General features: G+C 48.3%; 2 non-coding genes across 2 annotated transcripts; one reads left to right on the top strand and one right to left on the bottom strand.

Moving 5' to 3' along the window:
- The first annotated feature begins 203 nt into the window (after window positions 1-203).
- TRNAL-CAG (transfer RNA leucine (anticodon CAG)) lies at window positions 204-286 on the top strand. The gene has a single exon. It is a non-coding gene; the product is annotated as a tRNA-Leu (tRNA).
- Window positions 287-576: 290 nt separating this feature from the next.
- TRNAL-CAG (transfer RNA leucine (anticodon CAG)) lies at window positions 577-659 on the bottom strand. The gene has a single exon. It is a non-coding gene; the product is annotated as a tRNA-Leu (tRNA).
- Window positions 660-24,380: the final 23,721 nt, after the last annotated feature.

The following is a 24,380-nucleotide window of genomic DNA, read 5'->3' as shown; positions in this document are numbered from 1 at the left end:
TACACGTAGGAAAAAAAAAAAAAAAAAGACCGAATCAGTTGCAGGATCACGGGCTCGGCAACACGGGCAGTTTATACCCGCGGACGCCTGGGGCGGCGGGCGCGGGCCGGGGCTGCGGGCACACGGCGCCCCCTGGCTGCGCTCCTCGCCGCGCCGCACGGAAACAGCAACTACACGGAGCCCTCCAGGCCGGCCCCCGGGAAGTCAGGATGGCCGAGCGGTCTAAGGCGCTGCGTTCAGGTCGCAGTCTCCCCTGGAGGCGTGGGTTCGAATCCCACTTCTGACAACTCCTCTCTTTTGCCCTTTTCTTCCCGCAACGTTCGAGCAGAGCGGATCCGTTTGACGACTCTAAACAGGGACCCCACGGTACAGATCGGAGCTTTTTTTTATTTTTTCCCCCGGTCCAAAGTCAAATAAGTGTCATTAGGAAGAAAATGCCTGTTGAGAGAAATACTTGTTTTGTAGAGAGATTAAATGGGAACTGTCCGGCGGTGCATCAGCTCGTTGATTCTTGCAGCTGTTGGCGAAAAGCGAAAAGTACTGGGGGGGGGGGGGAAAGCAAAGCAAAAGAACACTTGTCAGGAGTGGGATTCGAACCCACGCCTCCAGGGGAGACTGCGACCTGAACGCAGCGCCTTAGACCGCTCGGCCATCCTGACTGCTCGCTCTCCGCCTTGCAAGCAAACCTCTTCGGAATAGCTCTAGTGTGCGCATGCGTAGCGAGCGGCGGCGGGGGACCGGGCGGGCTCTGCTCCGCGCGGGCTCGAAGGGGCGGGGCGCAGTGGGGCGCGGGAAGGCTGCGCAGGCGCCTCGGTGGCGGCAGGGGGCGCGCGCAGCGTGCTGTTGAGGCGGGGCCCCGCGGCGCCTCGGGCCGGCGCTCTGTGCGCAGGCGCCGCGCCCGTCCGCGTTTCCGGCCGGCGTCGGGGCGCGCGCACCTGCGGGCCCGCGGCACTTGTGCTCGGCGCCCGGGTCGGCGGCCGCAGGGTCGCAAGGTGTCCCCGCGCGGCGGGCGCGTTCTCCTTCCGAGCACCTGTGCAAACTGCAACTTCACGGTTGTGTGTGTTGAAGCCGCTTATCGGCTCGGGGTTACACCGCGTCCCACAGCGGCTCCGTCCCTGCCTGGCGGTGACCCAGGCGCCCGAACCGCGCGGGGCACGCAGTAGGCGCGCAGGGGATGGGATGTCTGCGGATTCACCTTTCCCTCCCCTCCCCTCCCCTCCCCTCCCCTCCCCTCCCCTCTCCTCCCCTCCCCTCCCCTCCCCGCATTACGTCATCTGAGTGATTCCCGTCTCCTCCCAGCCCGCGCCCCCACCCGCGCCCCTCGCCTGGGCAGGCGGGTCCCGACCCCGCAGCACCTTCCGCCCCCTCCCGCCGTCACCCGGCCCGGCCCGGCCCAGGACCAGGAGACTGATGGGCCGCGAGGGCGCCTTTCTCCAGGGGATTTCCGGGCGGGGGTAGGGGAAAGGGAACTTCCACTCCCCCAGGATCTCATGCGACCCCCTTCGCAGCGCCTCCCCCCCGCCCCCCCGAAGAAAGGCGGGCAGGAGGCGGGGACAGGAGACCGAGGCTCCGGCGAGGCTGAGCCACTGGCCGGCTGTGTAACTGGGCCTGAAGGGGCTGAAGGTGACCTCTGTGAGCTGCCCCTGGCCTCCAGGGGACAGGCCCAGAGGCCATGAGTGCTGCAGGCACATTTGCCCCCAGTGCCCTCTGACTCACCCCAGGCAGAGCGGCCTCAGCCATTGCCAGTCTGCAGTCTTTCGGTGCTTCCAGATACGCAAGAGAACATTCCCTACCAACCCCGGCTTGGGTCCCTTTCGGACCCTAGGACTTGGGACGCCAAGGGGTGGTGTGGCTTCTGGGGTATGCAGAGGTCCTGATGATTTAAGGGGTGATAAACCTCCCTGTCTCCTTTCCTTCCCACAAACTCCCCCTCCTCATTGGCTGTCAGAATTGATTTCTTCGGGTTCTGCAAAGACCTCTTTTGTAATTTTTCCGGAAATACACTGGACACTGGAAAGGGCACCAACAAACATTTAGGGAGCACTTGTTAGGTGCCAGACCCTCTTCTAGACGTGGTTACAAAACAGAATTTATGCCCTCAAGATACATTCAAGCATGGGGTGAAGGGAGAGAGAGAAGAAATGGGTGAATGGCAAAGAAGGTCAGGTGCTGGTAAGTACAGGAGAGAGGATGTGTCAGGAAACCTATGAGATAACCAGATATTCTCTTAAGATAACCAGGTATCCGGTCTGGGGGCACCAGGTCTGGCCATATGCTTCCATAGGGGCCTGAACCTTTAATTTTTTTAAGATTTTATTTATTCATTCCTTAGCGAACACAGAGAGAGGCAGAGACACAGGCAGAGGGAGAAGCAGGCTCCATGCAGGGAACCCGATGTGGGACTCGATCCCAGGACTCCAGGATCAGGCCCTGGGCCAAAGGCAGGTGCTAAACTGCTGAGCCACCTGGGCTGCTCCCCACCCCCCCAACCTTTAGTTTCCTTTACCTACAAATGAACCTCATCCCTAGAGATGCAAGTGGATTTTGTTGGGGTGGAATGCAATTAATTATTGCCCCCTGGATACTGATCATTTTCCATCTGTTTATAAATTTATTTCATCATTCCTGATTGCCAATATACATGTGTCTTTAAAGATTTACTTATTTACTAGAGGAGGGAGGGGGAAGAGGGAGAGGGAGAGAATCCCAAGCAGATACCCCTCCTTTGTGGAGCAATAGGTGGGGCTGATCCCAGCACCCTGAGATCATGACCTAAACTGAAATCAAGAGTTGGAGACTCAACCACTGAGCTACCTAGGCACCGTAGATGTATCTTTGAATTCTCCTTAGAACCAATTGTAACAGCTTACTGGTCTCCTCATAAATTACTTTTTTTTAGGATTTTATTCTGAGAGACACACAGAGAGAGAGGCAGAGACATAGGCAGAGCAAGAAGCAGGCTCCAATGCAGGGAGCCTGATGTGGGACTCGATCCCATGACTCAAGGATCATGCCCTGGGTCGAAGGTAGGAGCTAAACCGCTGAGCCACCCAGGCATCCCTCTCCTCATAAATTAATGAATTCCATGAAATCTTTGACTTGTGGTCATTTTTTATTTCTATGAGAATCATGATATTACCTTTAAAAAAATCATTCAGGCAGCCCCAGTGGCGCAGTGGTTTAGCCACCTGCAGCCCAGGGTGTGATCCTGGAGACCCAGGATCAAGTCCCACGTTGGGCTCCCTGCATGGAGCCTGCTTCTCCCTCTGCCTGTGTCTCTGCCTCTCTCTCTCTGTCTCTCATGAATAAATACATAAAATCTTTAAAAATAAAAGAATGACTAGGGGGTTTCATGGGAAAGGTGGTAAGGGAGGGCCTCTCTGAGGAGGTGATGCCACATTCAAAAGAGAGAAACAAGCAAAATCAAAGCTGGTGGCATTCTCGGTAGAAGGCATAGCCAGTACAAAGGTCCTGAGGCAGGGAGGAGTGCGGTCTTTTGGAGCAGCAATAAGCCAGTAGGGTAGGGGTAAGGATGAAGGAGGCTGAAGTCCATATAACAGAAGGCTGGGATGCTAGGGAGGGGAATTTGGATTTTCTTCTCTGTGTAAGGGTTTCACTGGAGTGCTTTAAGCGAGGGAATAATCGTAACTGGATCCAGTTAGCCAGTGAACCCTTTGGCTGCTGTGTGAAGGGTGGATGTGAGGCCAAGAGAAAAATCAGAGCCCAAGGAGAAGGCCATGAGGGATGAGGTGGTTAGACCAGGGAAGTGAAGATTGCAAAAGGTGGCTGAATTCAAGAATCAGGATGTGTTTGGGTGGTAAAAAGAACTAGCCGTGCTGGCTGGCTGGTGTGCATGTTGGAGTGCAGATGTGTGGAGAGACGGACACGGGAATGGGATGGAAGGTCACTAAGGCCACAGAGGAGTCAGGTTACCAGGTGCTCACAACTTCTCTTTAAGGTAAGTGCTGCAGACACGCGCTGCTAGCTCCCCACTCCTGCCCCACTGTAGAAGGCTAAGGCTCAGACAGTCTGAGTGACTTGCTCAGGTCCTCTGGAACCTCCAGAAGCCTCTGGAACCTCCCCTCATGCCTTATACCACCAACTTTTCTGAGTGTGCATCATTTTAGGGACGAGAAAACAGGCAGGCCAGAGCTGGAGCCCAAGCCAGCCCCGCTCTGCCTGTTGCCCTCCAGCCTGGCTGGGAAAAGTGTTGCTTGATGAGGGTTGGTGTTGGGCTCCACACAAGCCCTATCTCTTGGGTTTGGGTGGGTGGTCAGCTATTCTCCCTTGACACTTTTCAGGTTCCAGACTCCTGGCCTGGAGGAAAAGCTTTTTAGGATCCCATTCCAGCCTCAGGCCCCCAAGACCAAAAATGGGAAAGGAGAAGTCCGGCTTATCTCATTTCCTCCGATCAGCAGCCTAGATATCACCAGTGGACTGTAGAGGGACAGGCCTCACCCAGTCCCCACTCTGGGCATTTGTCCACCTTTGAAGAAGAAAGTCCCCTGAGCTCAGCTTGGGAAGTCCACCAGCACTTGGGGATGCCCCAGCCTGGCTCTTCCTGTGCTCAGCCCAGAGTAATGCAGATGGAATCAGGGGCCTAGGGCATCCGTAAGCTAGTGCTCAGCCAGCCAAGGGGCCCCGAAAGGGGGATCCTGGCATCCCCCTGACCTTGGCCCACATTGCCACCTCTGCCTGGGAAAACAGAGGCAGCAAATAGAGTTTTATGAATGCCTTTTTTGCATCCATTTACTTGATTTGATGTTCATGACAGTACCACAGCATAGGTTATCATTGCTCCTATTTTACAGATCAGGAAAATGAGGCTTGGAGAGGCCAAGTAACTTAGCCAGAGTCACACAGCTGATAAGTAAAGCCTGATTTTTCTGGCTCGGTATCCCTTCCTGAGTACTAGAACTGTGGTAGGTGCTTTCTTTACATTGTCTTCTTAAAAAAGAAAAGGGGGAAAAAAAAGCCACGAAGGCTGCCAAAGGGCCAGCTGGGCTTTGTGATGTTATTTTTACTCCTGTTTTTACTCTTGGAAGATACTTAAAAGAAAGGGTAGGCTTTTCCCAGCAAGTGAGTCCAAGCAGCATGACCAAGTATTTGTGTTCAGGCTCTGGTTTCCTTGGCAAAGGTGGGGAACAGATCACCAGGCGCCAGTGGTAAAGCCCTGCCAAGGCCTTGGTTTGGGGATCCCGGCCTACCAAGTGGGGAGACCAGGGGTGGAGTGGATGAAGCAGGCATGGGTCTCTGATGGAATGGGATGGGAGCAGCTGGGTGCACCCAGGTTCCCCCTTGGCATAGAGAGAGGTAGATGGCCTAGTTTCCCGATTTTGAATGGATCATGTGGATTCTGGTGACCAGAATGGGCCAAAGGCTAGGAGCTCACTTCCAAGTTCTCTGGACCACTTACCATGGCCAGAAAGTCTTTGGTTGCCCTCGAAAGAGAACCCCAGGAATGGGGCAGACCCTGTAGCTCACCTCTCTGATAAGCGAGGGGCACAGAGCCAATTTTAACTTGAGGCAGCGTGGCCGAGTGCGTAAGCCTGGGCATTCTGGAAACACGCGAGTCCGAATCCTGCTTCCGCCATTTGCTAGCTCTGTGACCATAGGGAGTCACTTAGCTTCTCTGTTCCTCGGTTTCTCAGTTCCCCATCTGTAAAATGGACTTAGGAATAGTCTCTGCCTCAAAGGGTTGTTGTAAAGATGAGTTAATACCTGCAGCAGGTAGGTTGCCTGCAGAGAATTATGTGTTTGCCTTGAAAAATAAAGCCCTGTGCCCTTTCTGGCCCCTGGTGAATATCGTGGGGGCGGGTTTTCAGCTGCTACACTGACTTTGCAGAGAGGTCGGGTGGTTCCATCCTCGCGACCACAGTGGACCCGACCACCGGACCACCCGACCACCGGACCACCCGATCGGGCTAGCGCTGCTCACCTGCCAAGCCCGCCTCCCACCTCCGGCCCCTGCCCCCATCTTTCTGTTTCTCCAGTGCACAAAGCGTGTGCCCTCTTGGGGCCTTGGCACCTGGTATCCCCTCCCGGAGCCACCCCTCCCCGCCACCTCGTGCAGGACTGGTTCCTTTCATCACTCCGCTCTCGTGTCAGCTCGGGGTCTCTGCCGCAGCCCCCTGGCGAAAGTGGCCTTATGTCCCAGTCACTCTCTGCCTGGCCTCCTTTTTTACAGATGTGAAGCCCTTGGGCTCACTTGCTGGCTTATTTGCTGATCATGCTTCTCTCTTACTGGGCTGTGTGCTCTGTAAAGGCAGGAGCCTTGACTGCCTTGTTCACCAGTTATTCCCAGCAGGTAGCTCAGCGCCTGTCCCATAGCGGGAGCTCGATGAAGAAGTATTGCACGAGTGGACAGACAGACGGATGGATGGACGGACAGACGAGTAAATTCCCCCGCTCTTCAAGCCAGTTTCCGCCCCTTCTAGGGTAGAGCCCAGGAAGCCTCCCCAGGTGAGGCCGCCCGTGACCCTCGCATTCCCCTCTTCATCTCTGACCCGCCTGCCCGGCCCTCTGCACGGGTACATCAGCTCCTGTCCCCATCTGGTACTCAGGGACCTGCAGGTCCCCTCACAGGTCCCATCTGCTCAGCCTCTTTCAGCTAAAAGGGTGTTGTATTCTGTGTAGGGCGCCTCCAGCCCAGGGCTTGGGCAGGCTGAGGGCTTACGGCAGGGGAGGGGAGATGCGCCGGCTGAGGTTTAGACCACTGGCCGGTCTCCCGGCACACCCCCATGCCCACATCCGTGTGACGGAGTAAGCTACTGCCGTGCTCCTTGCTTAGCAGGGGTGCCCTGTGTGCCCACCAGCACCGTGGCCCTTCCTCACTCCTGATTCCCCACAGTTCACCAACCCCCGGCGGGCTTCAGCACGAAGACTGTTATCTGTCTTTGTTGGCAGGTGCCACACTAGTCGTTAAATATTTTGACCATTTCCGCAGGACGAGATTATGGCTTTCCTGCTCTACCTGATACTCCAGTACTCTCTGGGAGCCCCTTTGGATTCAGTGCACCCCTGCTCTGGCTGCCTGTCCATCCCACTGCTCATCCTTCCTCCTCTCCACTCAGTAGTCTTCTGGGCACCAACCTGATCTAGCTGTGCCTGAAGCCATCCATGCCTGGTCTTTTCAGTTTCAGGAGCCAACGCTCCTTTTCACAAGACAATTTCTTTTTAAAGATTTTATTTATTCATTCATTCATTCATTCATTCATTCATTCATTCATTCATTCATGAGAGACCGAGAGAGAGAGGGAGGGAGAGAGAGAGAGAGGCAGAAACACAGGCAGAGGGAGAAGCAGGAAGGAAGCCCGAAGTGGGATTTGATCTAGGAACTCCGGGATGAGGCCCCGAGCTGAAGGCAGCCGCTCAACCACTGAGCCACCCAGGCGTCCCTGCTTAAGACAATTTTTTGAAAAAGATTTTATTTATTTATTCATGAGAGACAGAGAGGCAGAGACACAGGCAGAGAGAGAAGCAGGCTCCATGCAGGGAGCCTGATGTGGGACTCGATCCTGGGACCTCGGGGTCAGGCCCTGAGCCAAAGGCAGACCCTCAGCCACTGAGCCTCCCGGGCATCCAGAGACAATTTAATGTAAAACATCTGCCACATGCAACCCGAAGATGAATACAGCCTGGATCTCTTCCAGCCAACATGGAAACATTTGAAATGTGGCTGCAGTGGATTGAGATGAGTGGTAAATGTAACATACAAATTGGATTTCAAACAAAGTAGGACAATAAATGGAAACTATTTTATTATTAATTTATGATACTGATGATGTGTCAAAGAGATACTTTTTGGGGTATGGTACGTTAAATTAAAAAATATTATTAAAAGTGATTTCAGTTGTTTCTATTTACTTTTTCAGTGTTGCTCCTAGGAACACTTAATTATGTATGTGGCTTGTGTTGTATTTTTGTCAGACAGTGCTGGGTTCCTGGCTCACCAGCAAAACATCAGGAAGCAAGAGATCAGAGCCTACCCAGGAAACTATGCGGCACCCCAGGAAAGACTCCAGAGATGTCAAAGAGAAGGTAGACAAAGAAGGACAGGTCTGGGGCACCCAGGTGGCTCGATGGTTGAGCGTCTGCCTCTGGCTCAGGTCGTGATCCTGGGGTCTTGGGATCGAGTCCCACATCAGGCTCCCCTCCATGGAGCCTGCTTCTCCCACTGCCTATGTCTCTGCCTCTCTCTGTGTGTCTCTTACGAATAAATAGATAAAATGTTAAAAAAAAAAAAAAAAAAAGAAGCAGCAGCACAGGTCTGATCTGCAGGGATTGGGAGGAAGGGCATCCCAGGTCGGGGGCAGAGCTTGAGCAAAGGCCTGAGAGTGAGACTCAGACAAGATGGGCCTGAGAACCACCAGGCTCGATGGGCCTGACATCGAGAAGACTTGGAGGGTAAGGATGGGCCACTGGTTCCTCCAGGGAAGCTGGGGATCTTGGGAAGAGTGTGGTGTACAAAGGGACAGATACCCCACTTGCCCTTCAGCCACCATATGTTTTCTGTGTGCATCACGAGGACCCAGGCCTGGAGCAGCCATTTCCAAAGCTGTGCAGAGTCGGTCTGGCTCCTGAAATGCCGGAACCCCAAATTGCAGGCTATGTCTGATGCCCAAGCCCATCAAAATGGGGCTTCCAAGGAGAGAAAGAGGAGCCCCGATTCTGAGGAGGGGCAGGAACCAGCAGCTACGGGCATTTCCCACCAGTATGGAGCCAATCAGAACTTTGATTTTCCTCCAGAAATTCTTTCATCTTCACATAGCTGCGGTTTTCCTCTGAACTTTTGGTATGCCCGACAATTTCTGTTTTATCTAGGAAATAGAAACACTGTTTCTTCTGTTTCCTGCGGTGACTTTTTATGGCTGCTGGCATCCAGATTCTAGCAAAAATACTCATATCCTAGGGACCTCAACACAGGATATGCCAGCAGGGGCCTGGACAGGTGACAGGTAGACTCTTGGAGTCCCAGGAGTCATCACTGAGTAGTACAGAATCAAAGTGCCCCATTCCCCAGCCAAAGTCCCCAAATTCACTGCTTTTGCAATGCAAAAGAAAAAAAGGCATGAAAATGACTTTACACTCAAAAAAAAAAAAAAAAAAAAAAAGCATTACTGACACCTCTTGTGTTCTCCAAAGCTTTTAGCAGATATATAGAGCAAGTGTCTTGGTTTATCAGGCTCCCCATAAAAATAAGGCAGAGTCCAATGCAATATTTTTCTAGGTCACGTAGCCTGAAAAAGATTCAGCATTGTTGCCTTCACCTGGCCCTCAGCTCTCCACTGGGCACCCCCTCCCTGGGGAAGCTGAGCCCAGCCAGGTCATCCCCCCTGTCTGCCCCAGAAAGACACCAGAACAGCAGCATGGTGTGTGGTTCCAGACGTGTACACGTGTGCATGAGCCTCAGGCCACATGTGCCCCCGTCAGACCCACACTCCTTGTGGGTAGGGCCTGCCTGGGCTTTTCATCCTCCACTGGCCCCCAGCACCTGGCACCCTGTAGGCCCTCTGGAAATATGTATTAAATAATTAAGCAAATGAATGGATAAATCCTACATTCAAAGTCTTTCCGGCCAGATATTTACTGCACCCCCATTAAAGACCTCAGTCTCTGTGTTCTAATCCCCAAGATTGCTTTTTATTTAATTAATTAGTGTATTTTAAAAAGATTTTGTTTATTTATTCATGATAGAGAGAGAGGCAGAGTGGGGGCTGGAGAGTGTGTTTCCATGAAGTCTCTCCCATGCCCCTGGTATGTTAAGGAGGTATGCTTATAGGGAGCCTCAAGTTAGGCTGGATGTGCAGGTTTCTATCCTCTGAGAACTATTGGGGAAAACTGAGGCAAGGGATTCAGGAACAGTTTGTGAAGCCAGCTGCTGGAGAAGACGAAGGTCACTGGGCTTGGGCTTCTACCTCCAGGCTCAGATTTATGTCTTTCAGCCAATGTCCCATTTAAGAGACCTCAGGAGGCAGGAGCTGTGAACCATGTGGTTCTTCACCAAAACTCCACGAGGTACCCGGCGGTGGGGTGAAGATAGGAGCTATAGAATCTTGGCCAGAAGGGGAGGAGCATGAAGGGATGGGTGCTCAGCTCTGGCTGTGGACAGGTGGCATCTGTTGGTACAAGAGCTGGTTTAGAAAACGACAACTGGAATTGGACTGGACAGAAGAATGCAGACCCTCTGCAGACAGCTTGGCCAGGGGAGGGATGTGGCCCCTCTAGGGTGGGCTCTGAGGACGGGGATGCACCAGCATCTGTGTCTAGGTGTGCGTACATGTGTGTGTCTCTGGGAGTGACAGCGTGTGTATGAGTGTGTTTATTAAGGATGTGTGAATGTGCATGACGGTTTAGAGGTGGATGTGTGTCTGTGGGGGTGAGGACACCCAGCTGGACCAGCACAGGGATAGGGGGGCATTTTCGTGTGGCTGTCTGTGTGTGGTATGCAGGTGTGAGGATTTGCCTGTACGTGTGGGACAAGGGATGGGACAAAGAAGCACTAGAAACTTGGGATGGAGCCATTCAGGGCTTATGAGCAGGAGAGTCAGGTACAAATCCCAACTTGGCCACATTTCAGCTGTGTGGCCTCCATAGTTTCATCTGTCTTTAAGGATTTTATTTATTTATTCGAAGATAGAGGCAGAGATACAGGCAGAGGGAGAAGCAGGTTCCCTGCAGGGAGCTCGATGTGGGACTCGATCCCAGAACCCGGGATCACGACCTGAACCGAAGGCAGACACTCAATCACTGAGTCACCCACGCATCCCTAGTTTATTCTTTTCAAACTTCGGTTTCCTCATCTGTAGGATGGGATCATTACCTTTACTGCCTCCCGGGGCTGACCCACAGACAACTCTGGGAGGATGCCAAGAAGCTGGCAACCTCAGTTTTCTGTGGGGAGAGGGGATGAGAAAGGAGTTATCATTCTCTGTTCTCTTGGAATTTCTAGCCATGAGCATGTATTACTTTTATCATGAAAAAGATGTTGGCGGGACGCTTGAGTGTCTCTGCAGTTGAGTGTCTGCCTTCAGCTGAGGGTGTGATCCCGGGGTCCTGGGATTGAGTCCTGCATCGAGTTCCTTGCAGGGAGCCTGCTTCTCCCTCTGCCTATGTCTCTGCCTCTCTCTGTTTCTCTCATGAAAAAATAAATAAAATCTTAAAAAAAAAAAAAAAAAAGAAAGAAAGAAAAAGATGTTGGAAAAAGGCATTTGTGCTCCAGAAACCCTCACTGCCTTTTTCAGTCCGCCCGGGGAGATACTTGTGGTTCTGAGGTTAGATGAGCTAGTTGGCCAGGGAGTGAGGTTTTTTGCCAGAGGACAGGACTTGAGTTTGGCCAGGCTCTGAGTGACTTTCCTTTCCTTAGGAGCCAGCTAGGGTTGTCACTGTCTAACTTATGGAAGACAGGGATGCTGCTTCCAGGAGGCCTCCCTGGCTTCCATTCCTGGCCAAGGAGACTTGAGACCAGCCCCAGTCACCCGCTGGAACAGGTCCTACAGAGACCTAAGGGGTTGAATGAAATGGAAACTGTTCACAGACCCTTTTTCTTTCTTTATTTATTTAGGCCCCTGACACCCCAACCCCTGCCCCCTGCCAATGAATCACAAAAAGCTATTATCAGAGAGAGAGCTTTCAGTTTCCCTTTTGACCTTTCTTAATAAGGATTGAACTTCCAACCATATTTTTGTCCTGGTCTCCTTTTCCTGTGTCAGGAAGTCTCTGGCCAGAGATCCTGCCCTATGGGGGTTTTCTTCTTTGAATCTGAGTGTGTTAAAGGAAATTAAAACTACAGTCACTTTTATATCATTTTAAAAATACCAAAATGCTGAATTTCAATATTTTACAAGTTTTTATTGTATATATTTATAAAAAATTTAATTAGGCACCACACTTACAAAAGGTAAGAATTTGAAAAACCCCAACATCCTTTCCTACTTAAAATGAAAAAAGCAAAAACAACTCAACAAACTTAGAAGGGAACTTCCTCAACTTGGTAAAGGGCATCTAAGAAAAACCCACAGCTAACACCATACTTAATGACGAAAGACTGGATGCATTTCCCCTTCTGATCAAGAACAAGACAAAGATTTCTGCTCTGCTCCTCTTTATTCAACATTTTATCGGTGGTTATAACCAGGAAATTAAGCAACAAAAACAAATAAAAGGCATCCATATTGGAAAAGAAGAAGTAAACGATCCCCACTGAAGCCCCACTAGAAACAAAAGTGCTTTAAAATTGCGGAGTGGAAGACCACTATAGAATAGTCAATATATTTCTATATACCACTCATGAACAATCCAATAATAAAATGAGGAAATGGGATGCCTGAGTGGCTCAGCGTGTGAGCGTCTGCCTTTGGCTCAGGGGGTGATCCCAGTCCAGGGACTGAGTCCCGCATCGAGCTCCTTGCCAGGGGCCTGCTTCCCCCTCTGCCTGTTTCTCTGCCTCTGTGTGTGTGTGTGTGTCTCTCATGAATAAATAAAATCTTAAAAAAATAAATAAAATGAGGAAAACAACTCTATTCAGAACAATATCAAAAAGAGTAAGATACTTTGGAATGAAGTTAACAAATGCAGCTTCAGGAGATTTGCACAGTGACAGAAGTCTTTGCCAAGAGAAATTAAAGATATCTCAATAAATGGAAAGACATTCCAGGTCTCTGGATTGGAAGGTTCATTTTCTCTCTCTCTTTTTTTTTTCTTCCTTCTTTTTTCTTGTAGGGAGAGAGAGAATCTTAAGCAGCAGTTACCACCCCCAGCATGTAGTCAGACATGGGACTCTCACAATCCTGAGATCATGACCTGAGCCAAAAGCAAGAGTTGGAAGCTTACCTGCCTGAGCCACCCAAGTGCTCTTGGAAAACTCATTTTCAATAGGCAAGTTCTCTTCTATTTGACTTATAGATCTAACTCAATCCCTAACGAAATCATTTTTTTTTTTTTTTTTTGTAGAATTTAATAGCTATTTCTAAAATGTATACTAAAAGGCAAAGGGCCTAGACTGGTGAAAACAATTTTGAAAAAAAAAAAGAACATAATTTCCCAATTTCAAAACTTACTATAAATCAACAGTAATAAAGAAGAGTGTAGGACTGAGTAAGGACAGACGTGTAGATCAACGGAATAGAAGTGAGAGCCCGGAAATAAACATTTATATTTATAGTTGATTGATTTTCAACAAAGGAGCCAAGGTAATTCCACAGAAAAAGAATAGTCTTTTCAACAAATGATGTTGGGACAACTGGATATACAAAATGATATTGGACCCCCTTGTGTCACACCAGCCACAAAATTTAACCCCAAATGGATCAGAGGCCAAAATGTAGTGGTAAAACTGTAGAGCTAGGAGAAAATCTTTGTGACCTTGGGCTGGGTAAAGATTTCTTAGATATGACAGCAAAAGAACAATCCATAAAATTAAAAAAATAATAAATTGGATTTCATCAAAATGTAAAACTTTGAGTCACCATTAAGAAAATCTAATCTCGGGGCAACCCTGGTGGCTCAGCGGTTTAGCGCTGCCTTCAGCCTGGGTGTAATCCCGGAGACCCGGGATCAAGTCCCACGTTGGGCTCCCTGCATGGAGCCTGCTTCTCCCTCTGCCTGTGTCTCTGCGTCTCTCTCTTTCTCTGTGCCTCTTATGAATAAATAAATAAAATCTTAAAAAGAAAAAGAAAAAAAAGAAAATCTAATCTCTAGAAGTCAATATTCACACATTATGCATATGCTTAAAGATGTATAGAACACTTTGTAGAACACTTACTACTCAGAAAGAAGACAAATAATCCAGTTCAAAAATAGGCAAAATAGGAGTGTCTGGGTGGTGGAGTGTGCAGCTCTTGATCTCAGAGTTGTGGGTTTGAGCCCCATGCTGGATGTAGAGATTACTTAAAAATAAAATCTTTAAAAAAAAATAGGCAAAATAACTGAACAGATATTCCCCTAAGAAGCTATATGAACATCCAGTAAGCATATGATAAGCTGCCCAACATCTTTAGTTGTTAGTGAAATGTAAACCACGATGAGATACCAAGTCATACCACAAGAATTACTACAATAATAAAAGATCATAACAAGTGTTTACAAGGATGAAACTAGAATCCTTATAAATTGGTGGAGGAAATGCAAAATGGTACATTCTGTTTGGAAAAGTTTGGCAAGTTTCTTAAGAAGTTAAACATAAATTTTCTATATAACTCTAGGAACATTTACCAAAGAGAAATAAAAATATGGGTCCATACAAAGACTAAAATATGAACGTTCAAAGCAACATTATTCATGATAGCCAGAAAGTGGAAACAACCCAAACATCCATGAATGGATGCATAAACAAAGTAGGTATATACAAGGGAGTACTATAATTCAGCCACAAAAAGGCATGAAGTATTGATGCATGCTAAAACACGGATGAACCTCAGAAACACTATGCTAAGTAGCCAGACACAAAGGGCCACATATTGAGAGATTCCATGTCTATGAGTTCTACAAAAAATCTAGGGCAGCCCGGGTGGCTCAGCGGTTCAGTGCCGCCTTCCACCCAGGGTGTGGTCCTGGGGACCCATGATCGGTCCCGCGTCAGGCTCCCTGCATGGAGCCTGCTTCTCCCTCTGCCTGTGTCTCTACCTCTTTCTGTGTGTGTGTGTCTGTCGTGAATGAGTAAATAAAGTCTTTAAAAAAAAAAAGAGGGCTCCTTGTTACGTAGCGCCCACTCCAAAAACCCCTTCATCCTGCTTATTTAAAAAAAAAGAAAAAAAAAAGATAAATCTGTAGAGACAGTAATTAGCTTAGTAGTTGTCTAGGGTTGGGGAAAGAGAAAGGGAAGTGACTGCAAACAAGCCTGAGGGCTCTTTCAAGGGGGAATGGAATGTTCTAAAATGTAATTGTGGTCATCGTTGTACAACTCTGTACATTTACTAAAAATCATTGCATTGTACACTTAAAAGTAGAATTAAAAGACCTGGACCAAAACAAAAGAACAATGACAACAAAAGAATATACAACCTAGGGACGCCTGGTTGGCTCAGCCTTTGGCTGAGGGCGTGATCTTGAGGTCCTGGAATTGAGTCCCCCATCGGGCTCCCTGCATGAAGCCTGCTTCTCCCTCTGCCTGTGTCTCTGCCTCTCTCCGTGTCTTTCATGAATAAATAAATAAAATCTTAAAAAAATATATACAACTAATTTTCCATTCTATTGCTGATGGATATTTGGGTAGTTTCTAGTTTGGAACAATTATAAATTCTGCTAATGTGGTCATTCTTGTATATGTCACTTGGTAGACATATGTACACATTTCTTTTAGATGTATATCTAACAGTAGAATACTGGAACACAGGGTATGTAAATACTGCCAAGGAATTTTCTAATTTTTCTCCCACTTATCTCTCCATCAGCAGCGTATGAAGTTTCTCATTGTTCTACATCTTTGAGGACACTAGGATTGTCTGTCATTTTCTTGTTAGTCATTTTGTTGGGTGTGTAGTGGGTACCTCTTTCTGGTTTTAATCTGCATTTCCTCGATGACTAATAAAATCAAACACCGTTCCATATTTGCTTTGATTTGTTTTTTGACCATTTGGAAATCCTCCTTGGGAAATTCTGGTTCAAGCATTTCTGCCCTTTTTCCCTCTTAAGTAGTCTGTCATCTTTTTTTTTTTTTAAGTTTTATTTATTTATTCATGAGCGACACACACACACAGAGAGAGAGAGAGAGAGAGGCAGAGACATAGGCAGAGGAAGAAGGAGGCTCCATGCAGGGAGCCCGACATGGGACTCGATTTTGGGTCTCCAGGATCATGCCCTGGGCTGAAGGCAGACGCCCAACCGCTGAGCCACCCAGGCGTCCCAATCTGTCATCTTATTCATTTTCATAGGAATTCTTTATACATTATTCATTTTCATAGGAGTTCTTTATTCTAGATAAGAGCTTTTTTATTTTTTATTTTTTAAAAAGATTTTTATTTATTTATTCATGAGAGACACACACACAAGGAGAGAGGCAGAGACACAGGCAGAGGGAGAAGCAGGCTCCATGCAGGGAGCCCGACGTGGGACTCGATCCCAGGTCTCCAGGATCACACCTTGGGCTAAAGGCAGCGCTAAATCAATGAGCTACCTGGGCTGCCCGATAAGAGCTTTTTTTCTGCCACTTAGTGACTTTTCACTTTTTTAAAATAGTGTTTCCTGGTGAACACAAAGTTTAGTTTTAGTGTAGTCTAACTTATCAGGCTTTTCTCCCTTTATGGTTAGTACTTTTTAATATCCTCAGTGAAGAGGTCATCTCCTACTTCAAGACCATGGAGATATTTCCTATTTTCTTCTAAAATATTTATGGTTCTACTGCTCACATTTAGATTAGCAATCAATCTGAAATTGATTTTACATATGGTTTGAGGTAGGGGATCATTATTTTTTTTTCTGTTTGGATAATTGATTCTCTAAGTACAACAGTTTTTTATTTACTAATATATGTTTTTAAAGATTTTATTTACTTATTCATGAGAGACAGAGAGAGAAAGAGAGAGAGAGAGAGAGAGGCAGGGGGCTAGAGACATAGGCAGAGAGAGAAGCAGGCTCCACACAAGGAGTCCGATTCAGGACTCAATCCTGGATCTCAGGATGATGCCCTGAGCTGAAGGCAGACGCTCAACTACTGAGCCACCCTCCTCTACGTACAACAGTTTTATAGTAAGTCTTGAATCTGATGGGTAAGTCTTCCAGCTTTGTTTTTCTTCCTTATTGCTTTGGTCATTTTAGGTCTTCTGCCTCTCCATGTAAATTTTAGAGTCTGTATGTAATAAAAACCATCTTGTGATTTTTGACTGGAGTTACATTAAATCTATAGACCAATTTGAAGAAGTCAGAAGTAGACTTCTTTACAATATTAAATCTTCCAGTCCATGATCATGGTATATTCCTCCATTCACTTAGTTTTTCTTTAATTTTATTTTAACAAACATTCAGCAGGGGGGTGGGGGTGGGGCGGGAGGGGCACCTAGGTGGCTTAGTTGGTTGAGCATGTGAATCTTTGATTTCAGATCAGGTCATGATCTCAGAGTAGTGAGATTGAGCCCCACATCAGGCTCCATGCTCAGCAGGGAGTCTGCTTGAGATTCTCTCTCTCCCTCTGCCTACCCCCAAATAAATAAATAAATCTTTTTAAAAAGATTTTATTTATTTATTTGGTTGAGAGAGAGAGAACAAAGCAGGGGAGCAGCAGGCAGAGGGGGAGGGAGAAGCAGACTCCCCACTGAGCAGGGAGCCCAATGCAGGGCTCGACCCCAGGACTCTGGGATCATGACCTGAGTTGAAGGCAGGTGCTTAACTAACTGAGCCACTCAAATGCCCCAATAAACAAATCGTTTTTGTTTTTTATTTTTATTTAGTTTCTATTTATTCATGAGAGACAGAGAGAGAGAGAGAGGCAGAGACACAGGCAGAGGGAGAAGCAGGCTCCATGCAGGGAGCCCACTGAGTAACTCAATCTTGGGACTCCAGAATCACGCCCCAGGCCAAAGGCAGGCACTAAACCCTAAGCCACCCAGAGTTTCTCCCCTGCTTAGAAACTTTCTGGAAAGATACACTTGAAACTGGTAGCCTAGTACTAAGGCCTCAACTGATAGGACTAGCGTTTAAATCTAGAGCCAATGATAGACACCTCAGATCTGCCAGTGGCCAATGTAATGGGCTGGTTGGAGAACTCAATCCTACAGTCATACTCTGGAGAGAGGAGAACGTACTCATCAGACTTTGAGACCTACAGAGCAGAATCACAGCCATGTTCTCACACCAGGAAGAAGGGCCCAGGTGGGATGCAGAAATAGGGGCTTTCACTATTGTTTAGAAGGGAAGATAGCCCAGAGAAAAGACTCTCCCTTCTATGTTTTCGGGGCATTTCATGTTCTTGCTGTCCTAGTACTTCCTCTTGGGACTTTTCATCAGCATCTCAAAAACTCTCAAATCTGCAAATCACCATAAAAATGATTATTGAAGAAACTGGCAAGAATAATTACTTCTGGGAAGGGGACGGGGGCAGGGGACAGGGAGAGAGAGAAGTTTGTTACCCAGTGATTCCATACACATGTGTTACAGATGGACTGTGTTATGCCAAAATTCATTATGTTGAAATCTAATCCCTGGTGTGATGTTGGAGGTGGGGCCTCTGGGAAGTAATTAAGTCCTAAGGGTACAGTCTTCTTGAATGGAATTAAAGCCCTTATAAGAAGAAACCACAGAGCTGACACGCTCCCTCTTTCCACTATGTGAAGATACAACGAGAAGCTGGTAGTCTACAGCCCAAGAGAGGGCCCTCACTAGAAGCTGACCCTGCTGGCACCACGATCTCAGACTTCTGGCCTCCAAAGCTGTGAGAAATGACTTTCTGTTGTGGATAAACCACCCAGTTCATGGTGTTTTGTTATGGCAGCCCTAGCTGACTAAGAGAACAGGTAAAACATAAATTTAGTCTTTACTTTACAATAAATAGATCAATTAGATATTAAATCGTCAGTCAGTTGAAAAGACAATTGTTGGGAAAGCACCCCTCTTGAAGGATGTATTGGGGTTTCAGCCTCTCCCCCCAAGCCCCACTATGCTCCTGGCATGAAGAGAGTGGCACAGAAGTCAAGGCCTCTTGAGGGAAAGCAGTGAGTAGGAACCATGCTCAGTGAGGGATGTGAGGTGGTGGGAGCCATGGATGACCTACGGAGACTGCAGCAGCCAGAGAAAAAGATCCAGATCCAGGGAGAAGCTAAGTCATCAAGATGGCAGAGCACCTGGCACAGGAAGTAGGAAGTCTGGTTCCCGAGGTCAGGGGTCCCCTCAATGTGATCCTTAGAGACAGTCTCATCCATCTCCTTAAGTACTATTTCCTTTATGTCCTTATGACATATCCCCATCCCTGAAGTCACAAGTACACATCTGTTCCTCAAAGCCACAGGCTCAGACGGGGCTCTTCCACTGACCCTTGAGTTGGCTGGGGAAGGCAGCCGCCTCCTCTGGATCCATACTCCCAGGCTAGTCAAGGTGGGCTGGGGACTGGAGACCTCTTGCCTTCCCTAGACCAGGGGAGGGGACTGAGCTGCTCCAGGGAGCCCCGATGCCTCTCTGCCCTTGCCCACTATTCCCCACCCCAGTTGTTTGTGGGCAATCCATGTCCCTGCCTGGGAGGTCTAGGCAAATTCTTTCTTTCTTTCTTCCGTTTTTTTTTTTTTTGGGGGGGGGGCAAATTCTTTCTGTGTTACAGATGGTCATAAATCTGTGACCGCCCTCTCCAGCTGACCTATCCTGCAAGAATCTTCCATAAACCCTTAGGCGAGAGGGTGGTAGGGTGGGGGCGTCTCTCTGCTCCATCCATTCCTATCTTCCCACCTTCCTTAAAGAATCTCCTCTGTCCTGTCCTAACCCCCGAGGTGGGATCTCAATCCTGCAGCTGGGATTTTCCAAAAGCGCTATTAGCCCTATTCCCAGAATCTCCCTGTCTCCACGGCACCCTTCAGGGTTCTTGAACATGGGGAAAGAGTCAGGAAGGTTTCATGGAGCCCCAGAAGAGCAAGAGAGAGGTAAGCTCAGAGGAAAGAGGACCGGGCTTCACTAACATTCTCCCTCTGAATAGTAGCAGGTGAGAACTCTGCCTGGCTCTCTGGTATGTGGATTGACTTACTTAATCTTCACAAAATTCCTTTGAGGTTGGTACTCCTTTTTCCCCTGTTTTGTAGAGAAGGAAACAGGCACCAAGGGGTCAGGTTGCTTGTTAGGGCCCACAGCTATAAGTGATAGAGCCAGGATTCAAACCTATGTAGTTTGATTCCAAAATGCGGGCTCTTGACTCATCCATTCTGCATCTCGAAGTCCTCAGAACCTCTGAGCTTTCCGTCATGCTGTTCTCTTCTACTGGAACACCCTTCCTCTCTTCTCTACCTCCCAAGATGCACCCTTCCAGACCTATCCAAGTGCTTCTCCTCATATGCTCCTCTACCCCCACCAGGCAGAGTTCCGTGGCATCCTCCTGTAGGCCACCAGGCTGCCAGTTCTCTCCGCCATGGTGTGGAGACGCCATGCTGTCTTTGCCCAGTCATGACGTCACTCCACAGTGAGCCATGAACACTTTGAGGCAGGCCCTGGGCCTCGTCCATCATGGTGTTGGCAGCCTCAAGCACACAGCAGACCTATCCAAGAGCTGTTCAGTGTTCCAGATGAGGTTTGCTTCTGCCTCTGACATTCTGTGGGACTTTGGATAAATCATCCTCTTCTTTCACTTCAGAACCACCTCTGTGGTTCTCAGGAGCGAAATTCTTCTCTAATTGTTCCTCAGCTGCTAAAAGTCCCATCTTTCTATGCCAGGGAAATCACCTGGGGACTCTCCCTCCACAGATGATTTTCTGGGATAGAGAGATGGGAGCTGCTGGTGGGGCCAGCCTGACGTGCTGGGATTTCAAGCTGGACTTGGAATGTCCTAGAGGAATGTCTGAGTCACCTTCCTGTTTGAGGAAAGAGTTTGGCTGCTCTTCCTGGGGTGATTAAGGGCCAGGAAAGGTCATGAGCCCTCTGTCCGAACTCTACTCTTCTTGCCCAGGCCTGAGGAAAAGAGTTATCTAGTATTAGCACCCCATTGATAATAATAATTGTTATGAAGTAGGGGGTCCTTGGTGGCTCAGTTGGTTGAGGATTTGACTTTTGGTTTTGGCCCAGGTCATGATTTCAGGTCCTGATATTGTTTCACAGTAGTGCTCTCAGCTCAGTGGGGAGTCTGAGATTTCCTCCTCTTCCCCTCCCCCTGCTCATGTACTCTCCAAAGTAAATAAATCTTTCAAAAATAACAATAATTGTTATAAAGTATTATGTACTACCCTCACCCCGACTCATCCACAGTGCTGCATTTCCAAGCCAGGGAAGCAGGGAAGGAGGATCATTAGAACAACAGGTTGGGGTTGTGCCAGAGCTCTGGCTCCAGGGCTGCCATTCCTTCACATCTTTGAGCCTCAGTCTCCCCATATGTAAAGTGGGACAAGAGTGCCTTTCCTCCTGGGTCACTGTGAAGAATATGCATGTAAAGCACACAGGTGCCTGGCCTGTAGCTTTTGCTCCATACCTGGCTCCAACCATTACATAGATGAGAACTGTGAGTGACTTGGAGGCAAACAGTAGGTATTCTTTTTTGTTTTTTGTAGATTTTATTTATTTATTTTATTATTGTTGTTATTATTTTTTAAATATTTTATTTATTTATTCATGAGAGAGATAGAGAGAGGCAGAGACACAGGCAGAGGGAGAGGCAGGCTCCCTGTGGGGAGTCCGATGTGGGACTTCATCCCAGGACCCTGGGATCATGACCTGAGCGGAAGGCAGATGCTCAAACGGTGAGCCACCAGGTGCCCGTGTTTATTTATTTAGAGCGAGAATGAGAGTGTGAGCAAGGAGGAGGGGTAGAGGAGAGGGAGAGAGAGCATCTCAAGCAGACTCCGTGCTGACCATGAAGCCCCATGCAGGGCTGGATCTCATGATCCTGAGATCATGACCCAAGTCAAAATCAACAGTCAGGTGCCCAAATGACTGAGCCACCCAGGTGCCTCAAATAGGAGGTGTTCTATTTACCTCCAAGTCCCCAACATCCAACACATGATAAATATCCAAAAGGCCTAAGGAAATGTTCCATTTTAGGTCAGTGGCTGTGTATCTTTGGACAATCTGCTTTCCCCTTCTGGGCTTGCCCTCTTCATCTGGGGGTTGATGTGAAGTTGTCTAAGCTTCCACTTTAAGATCAAGCCCCAAGGGAGTGGAAGGTCACCTTTGGGATTCTGCAGTCGGCAGACCTGGCCTGGTATGATTGCTGTCTCTAACATGAATTAGCTATGTGACATAAGGGAAGTTCACTGACCTCTTAAAAACTCAGTTTCTTTATCTACAAAGTGTGTCCAGATTTTTCCTTTCTCTCAGTATTGTTCTGAGATGATAACATATGATAACATAACATCCTTGGTAGAGGCCCAGAACATTGTAAGTGCTCAATTAATTAAAGATTATTTAAGAGTGAGAGGGGATGTGGGGGCAGAGGGAGGGTGGTTGTGAATCATGTGTGTGAGAACCCTAAAGAAGGCATGACAGTCTCCAGCTGGTGAGGCTTAGAGAGTATCAGCTGGAAGAAGATTGGCCTGGAGGCCCAGAGAGGGAAGGTGACCTGATCAGTGCCACACAGCTGTTGTAACAGAGCCAGAGGGGGTTTGGCACAGATTTGGTGCCAGTTAGGCTGGAAGGCAGCAATCTGTGATGGGGTAGGCACTGGCTCTCAGATGATCCCTAGGGAAGGGACTACTGCTTTCCAGCTTGTCCTGGGAAGCTCTGATTTCCTCTCTTCCTTCTGAGAAGCCAGTCTCCCAAAACAAACAAAGCTTGGTCTGTTTTGTTTTTTTTTTTCATTCTACGAATGATTTGTTTTAAATAATATGTCTCAGCAGAGACAGTTTTTCCCTGCCAATTTCACCCTCTCACTTGAGGAATGAACTTCAGAATGGGAGGCAAGACTGGGTTCTAGACCTCTCTGGGCCTCAGTTTCCCCTACTGTAAAATGATCTGATTCTACAGGTATTCATGAACTCTTGCAAACCATGTGCCTCATAAAAGCATTAGACCAAACAGACCAGCCAGAAATGGAACAGGGAGGCTTGGGGAATGGCCCAGCCAGAGCGGCAATTTTATTTTGAAAGGTACGAAAGACTAGGGGCACCTGGGGGCTCAGTCGGTGGAGCATGTGAGTCTTAATCTCCAAGTTGAGTTCGAGCCCCACTTTCAATGTAGAGAGTACTCACAGAGGCAGGCAAACCAGGAGACTCTTAGATCTAGGAAACGCACTGCAAGTTGCTGGGGGGGAGGGGGGAGCGGGGGGGCGGGGCAGAGTCACTGGGGGATGGGCATCGAGGAGGGTACGTGATGGAAAGAGCACTGGGCATTATATGCAACTGACGCCTCACTGACTTCTACCTCTGCAACCAATAATACGCTGTATGTTTATTAATTGAATTTATTTTTATTTTTTAAGATTTATTTATGATCGAGAGAGAGAGGCAGAGACACAGGCAGAGGGAGAAGCAGGCTCCATGCAGGGAGCCCGACGTGGGACTCGATCCCGGGACTCGATCCCGGGACTCGATCCCGGGACTCGATCCCGGGACTCCAGGATCGTTCCCTGGGCCAAAGGCAGGCGCTAAACCTCTGAGCCACCCAGGGATCCCCTATTAATTGAATTTAAATAAAAAGTGTGACACACACACAAAATAAGATCTTTGAAAACAAAAACAAAACAAAACAAAACAACTATGTATTTTGCAAGCCACCAAGATCTATTGTAAAGTGGGAGGATAAAAGGAGCAGAGCAGCATGCTAAGAAGCCTGTGGCATTAGGACGGGAAGACTGATTGATCTGTATACATCGGCTTCCAGATGCAGAAAATACCCCTCAGGGCTGTGTGAGGAACTGGTAACGGCTTGCCTCTGGGGAAGGAAACAGGTCAAGGATGGAGGGGAACTGTTCACTGTTTCTCCTTCTTTCTCCTTCTCCTTCTCCTCCTTCTCCTTCTCCTTCTCCTCCTTCTCCTTCTCCTTCTCCTCCTCCTCCTCCTCCTCCTCCTCCTCCTCCTCCTCCTTCTCCTTCTCCTTCTTCTTCTTCTTCGATTTTATTTACTTATTTATGAGAGACAGAGAGGCAGAGACATAGGCAGAGGGAGAAGCAGGCTTCCCGTGGGGAGCCCGATGTGAGACTCAATCCCAGGACCTTGGGACCATGACCTGAGCCAAAGGCAGACGCTCCCCAATTGCCTCTTCTCAGTTGACGCGGAGATCACTATTGTTTTTGACAGTGCCTCAGGGCCTGGAAGTTTCTGCACTTGTTTTCCATGAAGCACCCCTTCCCCATCTCTCTGAGAACAGTCTACACCCCGGAGCTGAGGGGAAGAGAAACAGCTGCCCTCTCAGACTGAACACTGTATGCCCACACGCTCCGAGTTAAGGTTCAGGAGATTCTCTTGAGTAAAGATTTCTCAATTTCTAGAGTGTTGTGTTAGTTTTCTTTCTTTCCTTTTTTTTTTTTTTTTTTTTTAGGATTATTTATTTATTTATTCATGAGAGACACAGAGAAGCAGAGACACAGGCAAAGGGAGAAGCAGGCTCCATGCAGGGACCTGACGCAGGACTCGACCCCAGGTCTCCAGGATCACGCCCTGGATTGAAGGCGGTGAGCCACCTGCGCTGCCCGGGTACTAGTTTTCTATTGCTGCCATCACACATTATCACAAAGTCAGGGCTGAAAATAGCAATTGATCATCTTACAGTTCTATGGGTCAGAAATCCAAAATGGGTCTCACTGTGCTAAAATCAAGGTGTCCGGAGGCTGC

This window comes from Canis lupus, chromosome 5, assembly GCF_048164855.1.
Source record: "Canis lupus baileyi chromosome 5, mCanLup2.hap1, whole genome shotgun sequence".
In the NCBI taxonomy this organism is placed as follows: domain Eukaryota; kingdom Metazoa; phylum Chordata; class Mammalia; order Carnivora; family Canidae; genus Canis; species Canis lupus.
Note: the sequence above shows the minus strand (reverse complement) of the source record. Positions and strands in the feature narration are given on the sequence as shown.